The sequence below is a fragment of the Dendrobates tinctorius genome, unplaced genomic scaffold (assembly GCF_039654945.1).
Source record: "Dendrobates tinctorius isolate UK_male_01 unplaced genomic scaffold, ASM3965494v1 ptg000011l, whole genome shotgun sequence".
NCBI classification, from domain to species: domain Eukaryota; kingdom Metazoa; phylum Chordata; class Amphibia; order Anura; family Dendrobatidae; genus Dendrobates; species Dendrobates tinctorius.
Genome location: NW_027361679.1, coordinates 131,319,238 through 131,338,461, shown reverse-complemented (window position 1 = coordinate 131,338,461; position 19,224 = coordinate 131,319,238).

Here is a 19,224-nt window from a genome sequence, read left to right as displayed (position 1 = left end):
GGCACGTGAAATTTTTTGATCGCTTTTTATTCCGATTTTTGGGACGCAGAATGAACAAAAACCAGCGTTTCATGAATTTCTTTTGGGGGGGGTGCGTTTACACCGTTCCGCGTGCGGTAAAATTGATAAAGCGCTTTTATTCTTCGGGTCAGTACGGTTACAGCGATACCTCATTTAGGTCATTTTTTTATGTTTTTGTCGGTTTTATGCAATGAAAACTATTTTATATAAAAAATAATTATTTTTGCATCGCTTTATTCTGCGAGTTATAACTTTTTTATTTTTTTGCTGATGATGCTGTGTGGCGGCTTGTTTTTTGCGGGACAAGATGACGTTTTCAGCGGTACCATGGATATTTATATGCGTCTTTTTGATCTCGCGTTATTGCACTTTTTGTTTGGCGGTATGATAATAAATCATTATTTTTTGCTTCGTTTTTTATTTTTATTTTTTAAGGGGTTCGCTAAAGGGGTTAACTAATGGGACAGTTTTATAGGGCAGGTCGTTACGGACGCGGCGATACCTAATATGTGTACATTTATTGTTTTTTTTTTTTTATTATTTTAAAAAAATGAATTTATTGGGGAATATTTTTTTTTTTTTTTACTAATTTATTTGGCGATTTTTTTTAATTTATTTTTACACTTTTTTTTAAATTTTTTTTTACTTTATTACATAGTCCCAGGTGGGACATCACTGTCCTGTGACAGATCGCTGATCTGTCACATCACAGATCACTGTGACAGATCAGCAATCTGTCACAGGCAGTGCACAAGGCTTCCTCATGCCTGCGCTTTGCAGGCACTGAGGAAGCCAGCTTCCCCAGGCCCCCGAAGGCCCCCGTCGCCATCTTGGATTCGGGGGCCTGGAGGATAGGAGTCCCCCGCAGCAGCGCTGCACATTGCGCTGCCGTGGGGGGCTCAGGGAAGCACGGAGGGAGCCCCCTCCCTGCCGATGCTTCCCTTTAACTCCCGGTACACCGCGATCGCGTTTGATCGCGGTGTGCAAGGGGTTAATGTGTCGGGGGCGGTCCGTGACCGCCCCTGACACATAGTGCCGGGTGTCAGCTGTGATAATCAGCTGACACCCGGCCGCGATCAGCGGCGCTCACCACGTGGGCGCCGCTGATCGCGGTAGACGTACTATCCCGTCCCCGGTCATACGGGCCCGGGTACCGTGGACGGGATAGTACGTCTCATGTCAGGAAGGGGTTAAGTGAGCATATTGTAATAACCATATTGTAAACATACAGATGCTAGTATGACTAATGGGTTGCCCATTACACCTGTCAGAATTCCCTGCAAAGCGGGAAAATGCTTGACCCAAATAAACCACAGGTATGCAAAAGGATAGAAAAAAACAAAAACCAAACACAATGCAAACTAATAAAATCATAAGTAAAGTCATGAAACAGACCGAAGACTGCACTTCGGTCCACAAAACGCGGGAGTAGGAAAGCCGCGGGGGGGTATATCACTGTCCGCACCAACCAGTCAGGATGCCACCCTTGTTAAAAGATAGTAAAATATAGATAATGATTATATCTTCAGCGCCTGTTTCTTTTTGGGAGGACTTTCTGCCATGTCTCCTCTGCCCTTACAAAACACAAGCCGCGGAGACACCATCACATGTTTCTCAACGCAAGCAATGACTAGCCAGGTCTTTCCCCGGGAAGGAACAACCACGGGAAGGGCAGTCTCCAAAGAAGGAAACCACCTATGCCAAAACATGGTATCCATCCACAGACAGCTGTTTCAGGGTATTGCCCCTCATCAGTGTGGAGTAGGAAACTTGCCAGTAGGAGCAATGCCTAGTAGAAGACTGTGAAAAATGAGGATGAATGAACTCATGGAGATCAACATCCAACACTGCGGAGACACCATCACATGTTTCTCAACGCAGTGATTCTAGAGCAAAGCCCCCAACCCTTATAGGAAATATGTAAAATATGCAAAACAAAAGCCGTGGAGACACCTGTTTCTCAGCGCAAGCAATGACTAGCCAGGTCTTTCCCCGGGAAGGAACAACCACAGGAAGGGCAGTCTCCAATTAAGGAAGTCACCTATGCCAAAACATGGTATCCATCCACAGACAGCTGTTTCGGGGTATTGCCCCTCATTAGTGTGGAGTAAGAAACTGGCCAGTAGGAGCAATGCCTAGTAGAAGACTGTGAAAAATGAGGATGAATGAACTCATGGAGATCAACATCCAGCACTGTGGAGACACCATCACGTTTCTCAATACAGTGATTCTAGAGCAAAGCCCCCATCCCTTATGGAAAATATGAAAAACACAAGCCCCGGAGACACCATCACATGTTTCTCAATGCAAGCAATGACTAGCCAGGTCTTTCCCCAGAAGGAACAACCACGGGAAGGGCAGTCTCCAATGAAGGAAACTACCTATGCCAAAACATGGTATCCATCCACAGACAGCTGTTTCGGGGTATTGCCCCTCATCAGTGTGGAGTAGGAAACTGGCCAGTAGGAGACCTGGCTAGTCATTGCTTGCGTTGAGAAACATGTGATGGTGTCTCCGCGGCTTGTGTTTTGCATATTTTACATATTTCCCATTAGGGATGGGGGCTTTGCTCTAGAATCCTCATCCTCATTTTTCACAGTCCTCTGCCCTTACAGGCGGCTCTTTTGTTTCTGAGGTTGTTCCTGCACTTGCACATGCCACAATCCTTTGTTGTTAATGAGCAATTTCTTGGGGTATCCCCACCTGTACGCCACCTGAGATTCTCTGAGGGCTGCAGTGATGGGATTCATTAGTCTGCGGAAGCGCAGTGTCTCTGCCGAGAGATCAGCATAAATTTTGATTTGGTGGAAAGGTGAAGGTAGAGATCTTTTCTTTCTGGAATAAGACAGAAGTTCCTCTTTAATATGATAGCAACTAATGCGTGCAACAGTATCCCTCGGAACAGTGTCTGGCAAGTGGCTTGGGCGAGATACTCTGTGCGCTCGATCAATAATTAGTTCATATGGTGAACAGGAGGGGACCACCGCTTGGATTAAATCTTGCACATAACCCCCCAGCTCAGAGGGTGTGGTGGTTTCTAGTACACCCCTCAATTTCAGGTTGTTCCTGCGGTTACGATCCTCCAAGTCCACAAGTTTATTATACAGTGGGGAAAAAAAGTATTTAGTCAGTCAGCAATAGTGCAAGTTCCACCACTTAAAAAGATGAGAGGCATCTGTAATTTACATCATAGGTAGACCTCAACTATGGGAGACAAACTGAGAAAAAAAAATCCAGAAAATCACATTGTCTGTTTTTTTTTCATTTTATTTGCATATTATGGTGGAAAATAAGTATTTGGTCAGAAACAAGCAATCAAGATTTCTGGCTCTCACAGACCTGTAACTTCTTCTTTAAGAGTCTCCTCTTTCCTCCACTCATTACCTGTAGTAATGGCACCTGTTTAAACTTGTTATCAGTATAAAAAGACACCTGTGCACACCCTCAAACAGTCTGACTCCAAACTCCACTATGGTGAAGACAAAAGAGCTGTCAAAGGACACCAGAAACAAAATTGTAGCCCTGCACCAGGCTGGGAAGACTGAATCTGCAATAGCCAACCAGCTTGGAGTGAAGAAATCAACTGTGGGAGCAATAATTAGAAAATGGAAGACATACAAGACCACTGATAATCTCCCTCGATCTGGTGCTCCACGCAAAATCCCACCCCGGGTCAGAATGATCACAAGAACGGTGAGCAAAAATCCCAGAACCACGCGGGGGGACCTAGTGAATGAACTGCAGAGAGCTGGGACCAATGTAACAAGGCCTACCATAAGTAACACACTACGCCACCATGGACTCAGATCCTGCAGTGCCAGACGTGTCCCACTGCTTAAGCCTGTACATGTCCGGGCCCGTCTGAAGTTTGCTAGAGAGCATTTGGATGATCCAGAGGAGTTTTGGGAGAATGTCCTATGGTCTGATGAAACCAAACTGGAACTGTTTGGTAGAAACACAACTTGTCGTGTTTGGAGGAAAAAGAATACTGAGTTGCATCCATCAAACACCATACCTACTGTAAAGCATGGTGGTGGAAACATCATGCTTTGGGGCTGTTTCTCTGCAAAGGGGCCAGGACGACTGATCCGGGTACATGAAAGAATGAATGGGGCCATGTATCGTTAGATTTTGAGTGCAAACCTCCTTCCATCAGCAAGGGCATTGATGATGAAACGTGGCTGGGTCTTTCAACATGACAATGATCCAAAGCACACCACCAGGGCAATGAAGGAGTGGCTTCGTAAGAAGCATTTCAAGGTCCTGGAGTGGCCTAGCCAGTCTCCAGATCTCAACCCTATAGAAAACCTTTGGAGGGAGTTGAAAGTCCGTGTTGCCAAGCGAAAAGCCAAAAACATCACTGCTCTAGAGGAGATCTGCATGGAGGAATGGGCCAACATACCAACAACAGTGTGTGGCAACCTTGTGAAGACTTACAGAAAACGTTTGACCTCTGTCATTGCCAACAAAGGATATATCACAAAGTATTGAGATGAAATTTTGTTTCTGACCAAATACTTATTTTCCACCATAATATGCAAATAAAATGAAAAAAAAACAGACAATGTGATTTTCTGGATTTTTTTTTTCTCAGTTTGTCTCCCATAGTTGAGGTCTACCTATGATGTAAATTACAGACGCCTCTCATCTTTTTAAGTGGTGGAACTTGCATTATTGCTGACTGACTAAATACTTTTTTTCCCCACTGTATATGGCTTCTATGTCTTCTGCCATGTCATTCTGAGAGTCAATAAGGTTGTTATGGGAAGATGCAAATTCTCCCATTTTGTACACCACATGTGACACTCTCTCCTCCACCTCCTGAATGTGAAATGTAACAGGTTTTAACATTAAAGAAAAGTCCTTTAGCATTGTGGTGCTAAAAGCCATCAGCATATCTTTAATTAAAGTTCCTGAGGCAGGGAGATCTGTTGTAGGAAGTTGCTGTAATACTGCAAGAGATTTACAATTGTCCCCTCCAGAATCCCCTTTCTCTGCAACATGTCTATTGTTGTTCTGGGAGTACAGGGGAGGTGTGCATTGCTGCATATCCATCCGCCGGCCTGCTGGAACTAGATTTCCCTCGTGTCCCTCCGCAAGTGGGGAAAATCTAGATCCTGGTGATGGACCCGGACCCCGGAGATAAGGTGAGGTGGGTGTTGCCTCATCCTGCACCGCAGCGATGGTCTTTGCTGGGCTCAGGGGCAGTGGAGAGGCTGACTCTCCTGAGGAGCAGGAGAATCTGCTTACTGAGAGGCCATCTTGCCTGGTATCCCTGTTGAAGAAAATCTCCAATTTGCTTTGGTTTTTGAGATTTCTCTTACCCCTTGTCATCTTGCCAGTGATCAGGCATTCGGGCAGACGGGTGGGTTGATTAATATGCAGGAAAGGCGCTGAAATTGTCGCTTTGCAGGGTCTCAGGGAAGGAGCATTCAGTTTATGCAACTGGCATCGCAGGCATCCAGGCCACGCCCCCCAAGGGCTTATTTTTTGCGGGACGAGTTGTACTTTTAAACAACACCATTGATTTTACCATGTCGTGTACTACAAAACAAGAAAAAAATTCCAAGTGCGGTGAAATTGTAAAAAAAAGTGCAATCCTACACTTGTTTTTTGCTTGGCTTTTTTGCTAGGTTCACTAAATGCTAAAACTGACCCACCATTATGATTCACCAGGTCATTACGAGTTCATAGACACCAAACATGTCTAGGTTCTTTTTATCTAAGTGGTGAAAAAAAAATCCAAAGTTTGCTGAAAAACCCACCATTTTCCGAGACCCGTAGCGTCTCCATTTTTCGTGATCTGTGGTCGGATCAGGGCTTATTTTTTGCGTGCCGAGCTGACATTTTTAATGATACCACTTTTATGCAGACACATTTTTTTGATCGCCCGTTATTGCATTTTAATGCATTGTCACAGAGATCAAAAAAACGTAATTCTGGGGTTTTGGTGTCAGGAAGAGGCCGTGGCAGGGGGAAATTAAAATGGTTGCCATACAACCTACGGCCCATGTCCAAGTTCTTAAAAGCCTGGGAGTCATTGCCCCGGCCAAATGCCCCAATGTCCACCGCAACAAACAGACAGTCTGCATCCGCAATGGCGATGAGTACTGTAGAAAAGTACTTTTTATAGTTATAGTACTCTGATCCACTGCTTGCGGGTTTGGTTATCCTGATGTCTTTCCCATCCACCACTCCCAAACAGTTGGGGAAATTGCAGACTGTCCAGAATTTTTCAGCTATTTCAATCCACTTTTCCGCTGTGGGCAAGGGCATAAATTCTGGACAGAGAACGTCCCACAAAGCCCGGCAGGTGTCGGCAACTATTCCCGACAAGGTGGAGATTCCAAGCCGGTACTGGAAGAGGAGTGATGATAGGGTCTTTCCAGTAGCCAGGAATCTGCAAAACAGGGAAAGAAAAAAAATAATATTTGTGTCTAGGGTTTTGCAAAACACTGAAATGAAAAAAATATTATGGCATAACAATAATTCTGCAGGCTTTTGTTTACTAGATGGCAAAACAATAAGATTTGGATTAGTACATGGCAGACCAGAAACAATTATGCAGGCATTGGTCTTTAAATATTGCATACCGTAATGTGATCAGGAGCCGTTCCTCAGGAGGAATGGCACGACGGAGCTGTGTGTCCTGTCTCCGGATGGCTCCTTGAACACGACCAAGGAAATCCATGAAGCTTTCTTGGGACATCTGGGTATAGTCACTAAATTTCACTGGGTTTGCCTGGAGCTCGCTATAGAGGGTGTGGTATGCTCCACGGCTCTCCCGGACTTCAATAATCGGAAGTATCCACAAACGCCGCCGCTGCCATCTTTGCTGTCTCTCTCTCTGCCTTTCTTGCTGGCAAGCAAATGCACAAGCCTGAGACAACGCGATGTCCAGATCCAAGTTGAAGCAAAAACTCTTCCAACGCAGATCCATGTTGACAAAGGAAAAAGCAGCAAAATCTGAAGAATTCAGCTGTAACAGGGTCTATATAAAGAATTCCCATGACACACGCCCACTGGTGTCCCATTGGTGGAGTCTGTTTCAAGGATTTTCCTCCTGTGAAATGTGACACCTAGAGAACGCATGCATATAAAAAATGCAAACGCATGCAAAACTGCATGCAAACGCAGCGTTTTTTTTTCATCATGCGTACACTGATGCGTTTAAAAAACGCTGCGTTTGCATGCGTTTCAATTGCGTGCGATGCGCTGCACAAAAAGACACAAATGTGAAACTAGCCTTATTGAGTGTCTTGATAATTGCCAATAATTTCCATCTGTTGTCTATTCCATTTGCACAACAGCATGTGAAATTGATTGACAATCAGTGTTGCTTCCTAAGTGGACAGTTTGATTTCAGAGAAGTTTGATTTACTTGGAGTTATATTCTGCTGAAGTGTTCCTTTTTTTTTGGGCAGTGTATATACAGGGGTTGAACAAAATAATGGAAACACCTGGAAACATCAACAAAAGTTAGTATAATATGGTGTAGGTCCACCGATTACAGCCTCGATTCTCCGAGGTATGTATTCATACAAGGTGTGAATTGTTTCCAAAGGAATTGTAGCCCATTCTTCAGTTAAAACACCCTCCAGTTCTTTGAGCGACGATGACGGCGAAATCAACATCTAACTTGAATCTCTAAAATCGATTATAAATGCTCAATAATGTTGAGGTCTGGGGATTGTGGGGGCCAGATGAGATGCTCAACTTCATTACAATGTTCCTCATGCCATGCTTTAACGATTTTAGCTGTATGAATTGGTGCATTATCATCCTGAAAGATGGCGTTCCCCTCCGGGAACAGTGCTTGAACCATAGGATGCACTTGGTCGCCCAAAATGCCTAAATAATCGCGGCTGTTATTTCTTCCATGAAGGGATATCATTGGCCAGGCGGATCTCCATGAAATAGCACCCCAGATCATCACAGAACCTCCACCATGTTTTACGGTTCGGAGAAGGCAGTCTGGATGGAATGCTTCTTTTGGCTGTCTCCAAACGTACACTCGGCCGGAGGTCGAAAATAGGGTAAACGATGATTCGTCTGAGAATATCACATATTTCCACTGCTCGAGGGACCAATTCTGGAGGTTTCTACACCACTCTAAATGCTTGGAAACATTTGTCACTGAGAGCAGCGGTTTTCGAATTGCAGCTCTTCCGTGGAATCCAGATTTGTGCAGCCCCGACGAACAGTTTTCGTGGAAACTGGGTTCTGTAGGTGTTCATTGAGCTCAGCAGTGATTTTCGGAGCCGTGGTCTTGCGATCCTCTCACAATTCGCTGTAGAGTCCGACGGTCTCTCTCAGTCAACTTCGACTTTCGGCCGGACCTGTGCTTTGCTGCGGACGTTTTTCCTTCTCTTTCAAACGCAGAAATTACTTTGGAGACAGTACCTCTTGACACGCCAAGCATTCGGGCACTTTGTTACACTAGCGCCTGCCATACGAGCACCAACAATTTGGCCTCTTTGAAAATCTAAGAGGTCTGCCATTGGTATCAGGTTCTCATCAATGTTCTTACAATTCTGCAAAACAAACAGTTAATTTACATACACAGATCACATAGCTCTGGCTGGGATAGCACGCGTGCGGGCTTACGCGTGCAACAGATTAAGTGCAACAGGATAAAGTGTTTTGCAGTTAGACAATGCATTGAAGCTGATGTTCCTCTCTTCTCTTCTTCACACAGGTATTTCATTCCATCATCCATGTATGCTGTCTGACAAGTGTGAACTGCATCATATAGTGCCAGATATTTTTATGGTATTTCATTCCATCAGCCATGTATGCTGTCTGACAAGTGTGAACTGCATCATATAGTGCCAGATATTTTTATGGTATTTCATTCCATCATCCATGTATGCTGTCTGACAAGTGTGAACTGCATCATATAGTGCCAGATATTTTTATGGTATTTCATTCCATCATCCATGTATGCTGTCTGACAAGTGTGAACTGCATCATATAGTGCCAGATATTTTTATGGTATTTCATTCCATCACTCCTGTGGTGGGTCTTTATTTTTTATCTATTTGGTTTCTGCTTTGAAGTGTAGAAAGGTGTTTTTTTTTTCCCCTTTCTCAGTTTGATGGCCTTGTCCAGCGTTAGTTATTTACCCTGCATAGTAATGCCTGCTCTGGCCTTGTGCTAATTGGTTAATTACTGATTGTGGCCTTTTGGTGGCTGAAGCTAGCAGACATTTCATTTCATATATATTTAGCTCTGGCTGGGATAGCACGCGTGCAACAGATATTAAGTGCAACAGGATAAAGTGTTTTGCAGTTAGACAATGCAGTTGGACAGGGCAGGAGACAGGTAAGGTGCATAAGTTTTTCATGCACGCTTGCTTCTTGGTCAGTCGTACTAAATATGCATTGATCATATCAACCTGCTGCTTATTTGTCTTCACTTCTGCTTTTTAACAACTCGCCTGCCCTTTTACACATTCTGTGCACTCTCTGCATATCCACCCCTCCCTTTTCCCCTCTCCCATGTTTAACTCTGAGGCTCTATTGACATTTCTTACCCACACCAAACCATCCAAAACCTCCATGCAGCACTCAAAACGTTCATACAAATCATCCCACCACCTGCTTTTTCTGTTTTTTCTCCTTTTAATAGTTGCAGGTGACATCTCCCCCAACCCTGGGCCTCCCTCCACCAGCATACATTACTCTCCTCCAGCTGCATATAGAAACCCTGCTAATCTTATTAACATTCAGTGCATGCCTTCTCCTCTCACTTTCCAATGTGCTCTCTGGAATGCACGGTCTGTGTGTAACAAACTGACTTACATTCACGATCTTTTTCTCTCTAATTCCCTTAACCTTCTGGCTATTACAGAAACCTGGATCCAGCATTCAGACACCACCGCTGCTGCCGCTCTCTCGTTTGGTGGGCTGAAATTTTCACATACCCCCAGACCTGAGAACAGACAGGGTGGAGGTGTTGGTTTGCTCCTTTCATCACAATGTGCTTTCCAGGTCATCCCCCCGGTTCCATCACTTACATTTCCTTCCTTTGAAGTCCACGCCGTCAGACTCTTTAAGCCCTTCTCCTTACGAGTGGCGGTCGTTTATCACCCTCCAGGCTCCTCACGCCAGTTTCTAGACCACTTCACCACCTGGCTTACTCACTTTCTGTCCTGTGACATCCCCACCCTCATCATGGGAGACTTTAACATCCCCATCAATGATCCGCTCTCCCAGTCTGCCTCTCATCTTCTTTCTCTAACTTCTTCATTCGGCCTCTCACAGTTTACTAATTCTCCTACACATGAGGACGGGAATACTCTGGACCTGGTTTTCTCCCGTCCCGGCTCGCTGCACGACTTTACTAATTCACCTCTCCCGCTCTCGGACCACAACCTTCTTTCCTTCTCTGTCAAGAATTGTCTCCTCACCCGGGACACCCCCACTTACCACACTTATCGGAATACACATACCATTAATACCCAACAGCTTAGGGACAATCTCCACACATCTTTAGCCCCATCTCCACCCTCTCCTGTCCAGACATAGCATTGTCACACTTCAATAATACACTGAAGAATGCCCTAGATGAAGCAGCACCTTCTATACGCAGAAAGACCCGACACAGACAAAAGCAGCCCTGGCACACAACGCAAACACGCTCTCTTCAGCGCTGCTCGAGGTGTGCAGAGCGGCAGTGGAGAAAATCTCTCTTAGCAGAAGACTTCATCCACTATAAGTTCATGCTCAAAACCTATAACTCTGCCCTTCATCTGGCCAAACAATCCTACTTCACCACCCTCATCACCTCACTATCCAACAACCCAAGACGACTTTTTGAAACCTTAAACTCCCTCCTGAAACCTAAAGTACAGGCCCCCATCACCAACCTCAGCGGTGAGGATCTGGCCACTTATTTCCTAGAAAAAATCAACCACATCCATCAGGATATCTCAGCCCTATCTCCTCAGTGCCTGGATCCCCTTCCCTGCCGCACCTCAAGCTCACTAGACATCTTTGAGCCTGTTTCAGAAGAAGAAGTTTCCAAGCTCCTCGCTTCTGCTCGGCCTACAACCTGCAACAGTGACCCTATTCCTTCACAGCTCCTGCAGTCTCTCTCACCAGTGGTCACCACTCACCTGACTAAAATATTTAACCTCTCTCTTTCTTCAGGTATATTTCCCTCCTCATTTAAACATGCCATCATAACCCCTTTACTTAAAAAGCCATCCCTGGACCAGAACTGCACTGCTAACTACAGACCTGTCTCTAACCTTCCCTTCATCTCTAAACTCCTGGAACGCCTGGTCCACTCCCGTCTAATCCGCTATCTCTCGGATAACTCTCTTCTCGACCCCTTACAATCTGGTTTCCGCTCTTTACACTCTACTGAAACTGCCCTCACTAAAGTCTCTAATGATTTAATAACAGCTAAATCGAAAGGTCATTGCTCCCTGCTGATTCTCCTGGATCTCTCTGCCGCATTTGACACTGTGGATCACCAGCTCCTCCTCACTATGCTCCGCTCTATAGGCCTCAAGGACACAGCCCTCTCCTGGTTCTCCTCCTACCTCTCTGACCGCTCCTTCACTGTATCTTTTTCCGGCTCCTCTTCTCGTCCCCTTACTATCGGGGTCCCGCAGGGCTCAGTCCTAGGCCCCCTCCTCTTCTCTTTATACACTGCCCCTATTGGACAAACAATCAGCAGATTTGGGTTCCAGTATCATCTCTATGCTGATGACACCCAATTATACACTTCTTCCCCTGACATCACCCCTACCCTAATTCAAAATACCAAGGATTGTGTCTGCTGTCTCTAGCATCATGTCCTCCCTCTATCTGAAACTAAATCTCTCTAAAACTGAACTTCTTGTGTTTCTCCCCTCTACTAACCTCACTCTACCTAACATCGAAATAACCCTGGAGGGTTCAACCATAACTCCCAAGCAGCATGCCCGCTGTCTTGGGGTCATATTCGACACTGAACTTTCCTTTACTCCGTACATCCGATCACTCAGTCGCTCTTGTCACCTGCATCTTAAAAACATCTCCAGAATCCGACCTTTTCTCACCTTTGAAACTGCTAAGACTCTTACTGTCGCTCTTATTCATTCTCGTCTGGACTACTGCAACTCTCTTCTGATCGGTCTCCCTCTTACCAAACTTTCTCCTCTCCAATCCATCTTGAATGCGGCAGCCAGGGTCATATTTCTGTCCAGCCGCTTCACCGATGCCTCCATCTTGTGCCAGTCATTACACTGGCTACCTATTCGCTACAGGGTCCAGTATAAACTCATCTCTCTCACCCACAAAGCTCTCCACTGTTCTGCACCGCCTTATATCTCCTCTCTCATCTCTGTCTATCGCCCTACACGTGCCCTCCGTTCTACAAATGACCTAAGACTAACATCCCCCGTAATCCGAACCTCGCACCTCCGTCTCCAAGACTTCTCTCGTGCTTCTCCAGCTCTCTGGAATGCACTTCCCCAGATGATCAGACTGATACCTAGCCCTGACCTATTCAAGCGCGCTTTGAAAACCCATCTCTTCAAAGAAGCCTATCACATCAACTACTCAGCAAGCTAACTTTGCCCTGTTCCCTCCTTCCAAATATTATTCTGAATCTGCACCCTACTATTCATCTGTCTCCACACCCTTCATGCACATGATAACTGCACTTGATACTTGTCTATTGCACTTAAACACACGGGCTGATGACCGGATCATGCAGCTTTATATGAAAATCCCTATTATAATTGCCAGACCTGAATTAACAAGCATTTCTCACCTACTGTGTCCCCCCATTTCCTTGTAGATTGTAAGCTTGCGAGCAGGGACCTCACTCCTAATGTCATTGTTTGAATTGTCTTAACTTGTATTGAATTTATTGTCTGTACATGTCCCCGCTTAATTGTAAAGTGCTGCGGAATATGTTGGCGCTATATAAATAAAAATTATTATTATTATTATTATTATAACACAAATAATCAACTACAAAACATTTCCATATGTCACAGTTTGCATGTTTATAACATGTTCGAAGATTATGATGCCAAAACAGTAGGTGTTTCCATTATTTTGTCCAACCCCTGTATCTTTCCTGTAATGAAATTCTATCTAATTCAAGCCTCAATAAATCAGGCCAATAGTACTTTGATGACACCTAGTGGTCAGTCATCAGAATTGCATACCAATTCAAAGCAAATAGCCTTTATTAATATGTCTTCAAGAATTTATACATAATCTGCACTTTTTTATCTCAAACTGCACTAGCCTAACCACATAAACTTTGGCGAGCTATAATCTGAGACTTTCGTGATGCCTTAACCCTCACCTCACTACACCCTGTAAAGATCAAAACGTAATATGCTTTCCCTCTGACTCCATTCAACTAGAGCTGCACAGTGATTACCAGATTTCTCTATAAATTATAGTCGCCCTCATGTCGAAGTTACAAAGAACCACCTCAGAAACTCCTATTCATAGGAATCCATCTTCAGCGGATCATGGCGACAACATGTCTTCTGGACCACATTCTCTAGCTGAATCATCCTGCTCCTCCATTCTAGACAGGGCCGACTCAGCGATAATTCCAGCATCAACTGCCAGGACTCTGTGTATTCCTACCCCTGATCAAACAGCACTACTTTCACCGTTCCAATCTATCCTGCAAACAGAATTATCTAAAATGTCAGATAAACTGACTAAAGAACTTTCTAAAGAAATTCAGAGAGCTGGGTTCTTGTACCTCTGATTTGGAAGATAAGATGGACTCAACCTCTGCAACCATCATCAGTCACGAAAAAGATTTTGCGATACGTCATGAAGAAATTTACTACTTTAACAACAAATTAGAGGATTTTGAAAATTGTGCCTAGAGGGGTAATGTTCGCATCAGAGGCCTGCCTGAAAGAATTACAGACCTTCAATCCACGTGAAACAGCCCTATATCAAGAGCTTTTGCCTGGCTACCCACTGAATGCCTAGAGATGGATTGTATCCATAGAGCCCTGTGTAAGAGCAAGCCAAATGGATCGCCCTGAGATATTATCCTCAAAATGTACTTCTACAAAACAAAGGAACAACTTCTGCAAGAAGCAAGAAATTCCTCACCTCGGAAATTCCAAGGCCACTCTTACAAACTTTTCCCACACCTGGCCCCTACTACTATCGCTAAAAGACAAGCCATGAAACCATATCTGGACATTCTTCATTCTAAAAATATTAAATACCATTGGGGATTCCCATTCAAACTGACTTTTACCCATCTTGAGGTGGTCCACACAGTTCTCTCCCCTGAGGGCACGAAACGTTGCCTCATTAAATTGCGGCTTTTGGACTGGTCTGCCTCATTACCAACTTCGTCTTCTGCACAGCAACCCAAAGAACGTCTCTCCAGACCACGAGACCCACTTACTCCCCTTTGATCTTACAACCATAAAGGTTTTCTTCTTTATTAACTTCCACTACGCGTTTCAACGGATAACCTCCGTCTTCATCAGGTGGCAAGTAAGACTCTGGGTGAGAAGGAGACAACTGTTCGTGCAATAGTAAGAAAATGGAAGAAATACAAAATGACTGTTAATTGACATTGATCTGGGGTACCATGCAAAATCTCAACTCGTGGGGTATCCTTGATCATGAGGAAGGTGAGAGATCAGCATAAAACTACAAGGTGGGAACTTGTTAATGACCTCAAGGCAGCTGGGACTACAGTCACCAAGAAAACCATTGGTAACACATTACGCTGTACAGGTTTAAATCCTGCAGTGCCTGCAAGGTCCCCCTGCTCAAGAAGGCACATGTGCAGGCCTGTCTGAAGTTTGCCAATGAACACCTGCATGACTCTGTGAGTAATTGGGAGAAGGTGCTGTGGTCAGATGAGATAAAAATTGAGCACTTTGGCACTAATTCAACTCGCCGTGTTTGGAGGAAGAGAAATGCTGCCTATGACCCAAAGAACACCGTCCCCACTGTCAAGCATGGAGGTGGAAACATTATGTTTTGGGAGTATCTCTCTGATTAAGGCACAGGACTACTTCACTGCATTAATGGGAGAATGGATGGAGCCAGGAACCGTAAAATCGTGAGTGACAACCTCCTTCGCTCCACAAGGACATTAAAAATGGGTCGTGGCTGGGTGTTCCAGCAAGACAATGACCAAAAACATACACCCAAGGCAACAAAGGAGTGGCTCTAAAAAAAGCAAATTAAGGTCGTGGAGTGGCCTAGCCAGTCTCCAGATGTTAATCTTGTAGAAAACTTATGGAGGGAGTTGAAGCTCTGAGTTGCCAAGCGACAGCGTCAAAATCTTTGATCACTATTGTGGAAACCATAGTGTGAAAAGACAGATTACCACTAGAACATTGGTGTTCATTTTTTGTGTTTTTAATTTTCTTTTCTGATTATTACAGTCCGGTTCTGGTACAACTTATCCATTGATGATGGGAGTATCTGCTGTTTGTGCTGTATTTTAGGTGTCAAGAAATGAAGAGACCAAGAATTAACTATTTCGTAATTGGATTATATATGTTTTTATTAATGAGAAGGATTTTCCAGTAATTAATGTTAGCTGCTGTGAGGATACCCGATCAGGCAGCGTCAATAGGAAGAGGCGGCCTGATATAGGAATGTGAGGAGGTGCTTCCAGGTCCTCCAGATCAAAGAGAGGACCGGGAGGAGCGGCCGAGCTACAAGAGGCGAAGGGCGCGTGTGCGGCGAGGCCTGCAGTGTGCGCACTCTCGAGAAGTAGCAGGCGCCGCGGTTAGAGCAGGAGAGAGGACGGGGACGCGCCAGGAAGCTGCGGCCTGGTAAGAATGACGGGACATGGGGGGCAGCGGGAGCAGCGGCACGAGCGGAGGCGTGACAGTACCCCCCTCCTTACGTGCCCCCCTCCCAAGGTTGGAAAGTAATCTTGCCAGAATCCGAGGAGCTTGGATGTTCTCCCGAGGCTCCCAAGATCTCTCCTCAGGGCCAAAACCCTTCCAATCCACCAGAAAAAAGGTCTTTCCCTTTTGCGTTTTCATGGCGAGAATGTTTTTAACCTCAAAGACATCATCGGAGGAAACAGGCTGTGGAGAGCGGTTACTAGAGTCATGGAATTGGTTGAAAACCACTGGTTTCAGAAGAGAAACATTGAACGAATTGGGGATGCGGAGCGAGGCGGGAAGCTTCAATTTGTAAGAGACGTTGTTGATGCGGGCCAAGACCTCGAAGGGTCCAATATAACAGGGACCCAATTTGTGCGAAGGAATCTTAAGGCGGATGAACTTGGAGGATAACCACACTCTGTCGCCAGGATGGTAGAGAGGTGGGTCCAAGCGCCTCTTGTCTGCATGTTTCTTCATCTTAGCACGCGCTTGTTCGAGAGCGGTCTTGGTCTCCTACCAGATCCTGGAGAACTCCCCAGACAGAAGATCGCTGGCCAGCACACCCGAGAGAGGAGGAACTGGTAGAGGTACACCTGGGTGTTGCCCGCAGACGATATAGAAGGGAGACTTGGCCGAAGATTCACTGGCGTGATTGTTATACGCAAATTCTGCCCATGGGAGTAGTTCAGACTAGTCGTTCTGATGAGCGTTGGAGAAGTGACGGAGGTAATTAACCAAACTTTGGTTAGTATGCTCTGCTTGACCATTGGTCTGAGGGTGATAGGCGGAGGAAAAATCCAGCGTGATGTTCATAAATTTGCAGAGCACTCTCCAAAGTCAGGAGGTGAACTGGACTCCCCTGTCCGAGACAATATGTTGAGAGAGGCCATGAGCACGAAAAATATGTTGGATAAAAACCTTCGCCTATTCAGTAGCCGAGGGTAAACCGGGCAGAGAGATGAAATGAGCCATCTTGGAGAATCGATCCACAACGACGAAGATGACAGTGCATCCAGAAGAGCAAGGCAGGTCAGTAATAAAATTCATAGCAATGTGCTGCCAGGGAGCCGAAGGGACAGGAAGCGGGTGTAATAGACCGGAAGGTAATTGCCTGGGGACATTGTTTTTGGCACAGGATGGACACGAGGCTAAAAAACTTCGAACATCTTGAGGAAGAGTAGGCCACCAATAGTAGCGAGACACGAGACGAAGAGTCTTTTTGAACCCAACATGGTCTGCAATTTTGGAGGCATGTCCCCAATGCAAGACTCGCCTCCGGTTGGTCTCTGGGACGAAGGTCTTACCCGGTGGTAGAGTAGACAGACTGAGGGGTGCCACCGTGATGCTTTTGGAAGAGTCCAAGATGTGCATTGGATCTTCGTCCGTATCGACAGCAAGAAAGGATCTGGACAATGCATCTGCCTTGAGGTTCTTACTACCCGGAAGAAAGTGCAGTTTAAAATCGAAACGGGTGAAGAATAAGGACCATCTCGCTTGCCGGGGATTCAGCCTCTGTGCCGATCAGATGTATGCCAAATTCTTATGGTCCATGAAGATTTTAAATGGATGTACAGCTCCCTCCAATAGGTACCGCCATTCCTCCAACGCCAATTTGATGGCCAAGAGCTCTCTGTCACCTATGGAATAATTCCGTTCTGGAGTGGAAAAAGTCTTTGAGAAGAAACCGCAGGTGACCAGCCATCCGGAAGGAGATTTCCACGAGAGTACGGCTCCGGCCCCGATGGCAGAGGCATCCACCTCCAAAATAAAAGGTTTGTTAGTCTCCGGGCGATGGAGGACGGGAGCTGAGGCAAAGGCTTGTTTCAGGGCAAGGAAGGATCTTTCAGCCTCTGAAGACCAGACGTGAAGGTTGGCTCCCTTACGAATCAGAGAGGAGATGGGAGCGGTCAAAGAAGAAAAATGTGGGATGAACTGCCGGTAATAATTTGCGAAACCCAGAAATCGTTGAATTGCCTTAACTCCGTGAGGTTGTGGCCAGTTGAGCACTGCTGACACCTTCTCTGGATCCATGCATAAACCAGAATTGAAAACGATGTACCCCAGGAACGGAAGAGAGGTTTGTTCAAAGGAGCATTTCTCCTGCTTGGCATACAGGCGATTCTCCCTCAGGCGCGATAGAACAAGACAGACGCTCTTCCTATGGGTAGACAAATCCGGGGAAAAGACAAGAATATTGTCCAGATACACTACCACGCAAGAGTACAGAAGGTCTCGGAAAATATCATTCACGAATTCCTGGAATACTGCAGGGGCATTGCACAAGTCGAAGGGCATGACCAAATATTCATAATGGCCGTCTCTGGTGTTGAAAGCGGTCTTCCACTCATCACTGGGGCGAATACAGATGAGATTGTAGGCCCCACGGAGATCTAGTTTGGTGAAAATTCGTGCTCCCCGCAGCCGATCGAACAGCTCTGGAATGAGAGGGAGCGGGCACTTGTTCTTGATAGTGATATCATTGAGACCCCGGTAGTTGATGCAAGGACGAAGAGACCCGTCTTTCTTCTTGACAAAAAAGAAGCCTGCGCCTGCAGTAGAGGAAGACTTCCAAATGAAGCCTCTAGCCAAATTTTGCTGGACTTACTCGGACATAGCTTGGGACTTGAGAGGATTCAGAGGGTAAATGCGGCCCCGAGGTGGCGTAGAGCCAGGGACGAGATCGATAGGTCAGTCATATGGACGATGCAGGGGCAGGCTCTCTGCCTCCTTCTCGTCGAAGACGTCCGCGAAGGACCAATAGGCCGAAGGCAAGCCCCCCGGGCACCGCTCGAGTCCTAGGAGGTTTGATTGGCTGAACGGGAAGAAGACACGTAGACTGGCAGGATTGTCCCCATCGAAGAATGTCCCCAGATCGCCAATCGAGGACGTGTTCATGAGTCCTTAACCAAGGAAGGCCTAAGAGGAGCGTATGGGAAAGTGAAGGCAGGGCAAAGAAGGCTATCTTCTCCCGATGCAAGGCACCTGTAACTCCACCTCTTCGGTGACCAAGGTAGGGAGCGCCGTCGACCGAAGCTAACTGCTGAGGAGACTCCAAGGATCTGACAGGTATCCGCAATTTTTTGACCGCCTCGAGATGGATGAAGTTCCCGGTGGCTCCAGAATCTACATAGGCCACCTCAGAGATGCGGTGGAACCGAGGTTCAACAGGACAGAGAGGGTCAAGGGCAGAGAGGTATCACTAACACCTAGGGAGGCCTCTCTTACCTGTCCTGGGCGGAGGTGTTTCCCGGCCTCACCGGACATGAGTGCAGAAGATGGGAGGCACTGCCGCAGTAGAGACAGAGACCCTGGGCGAGCCTCTCTTGACGGCGCTGCTCTGCCGGCTTGAGACG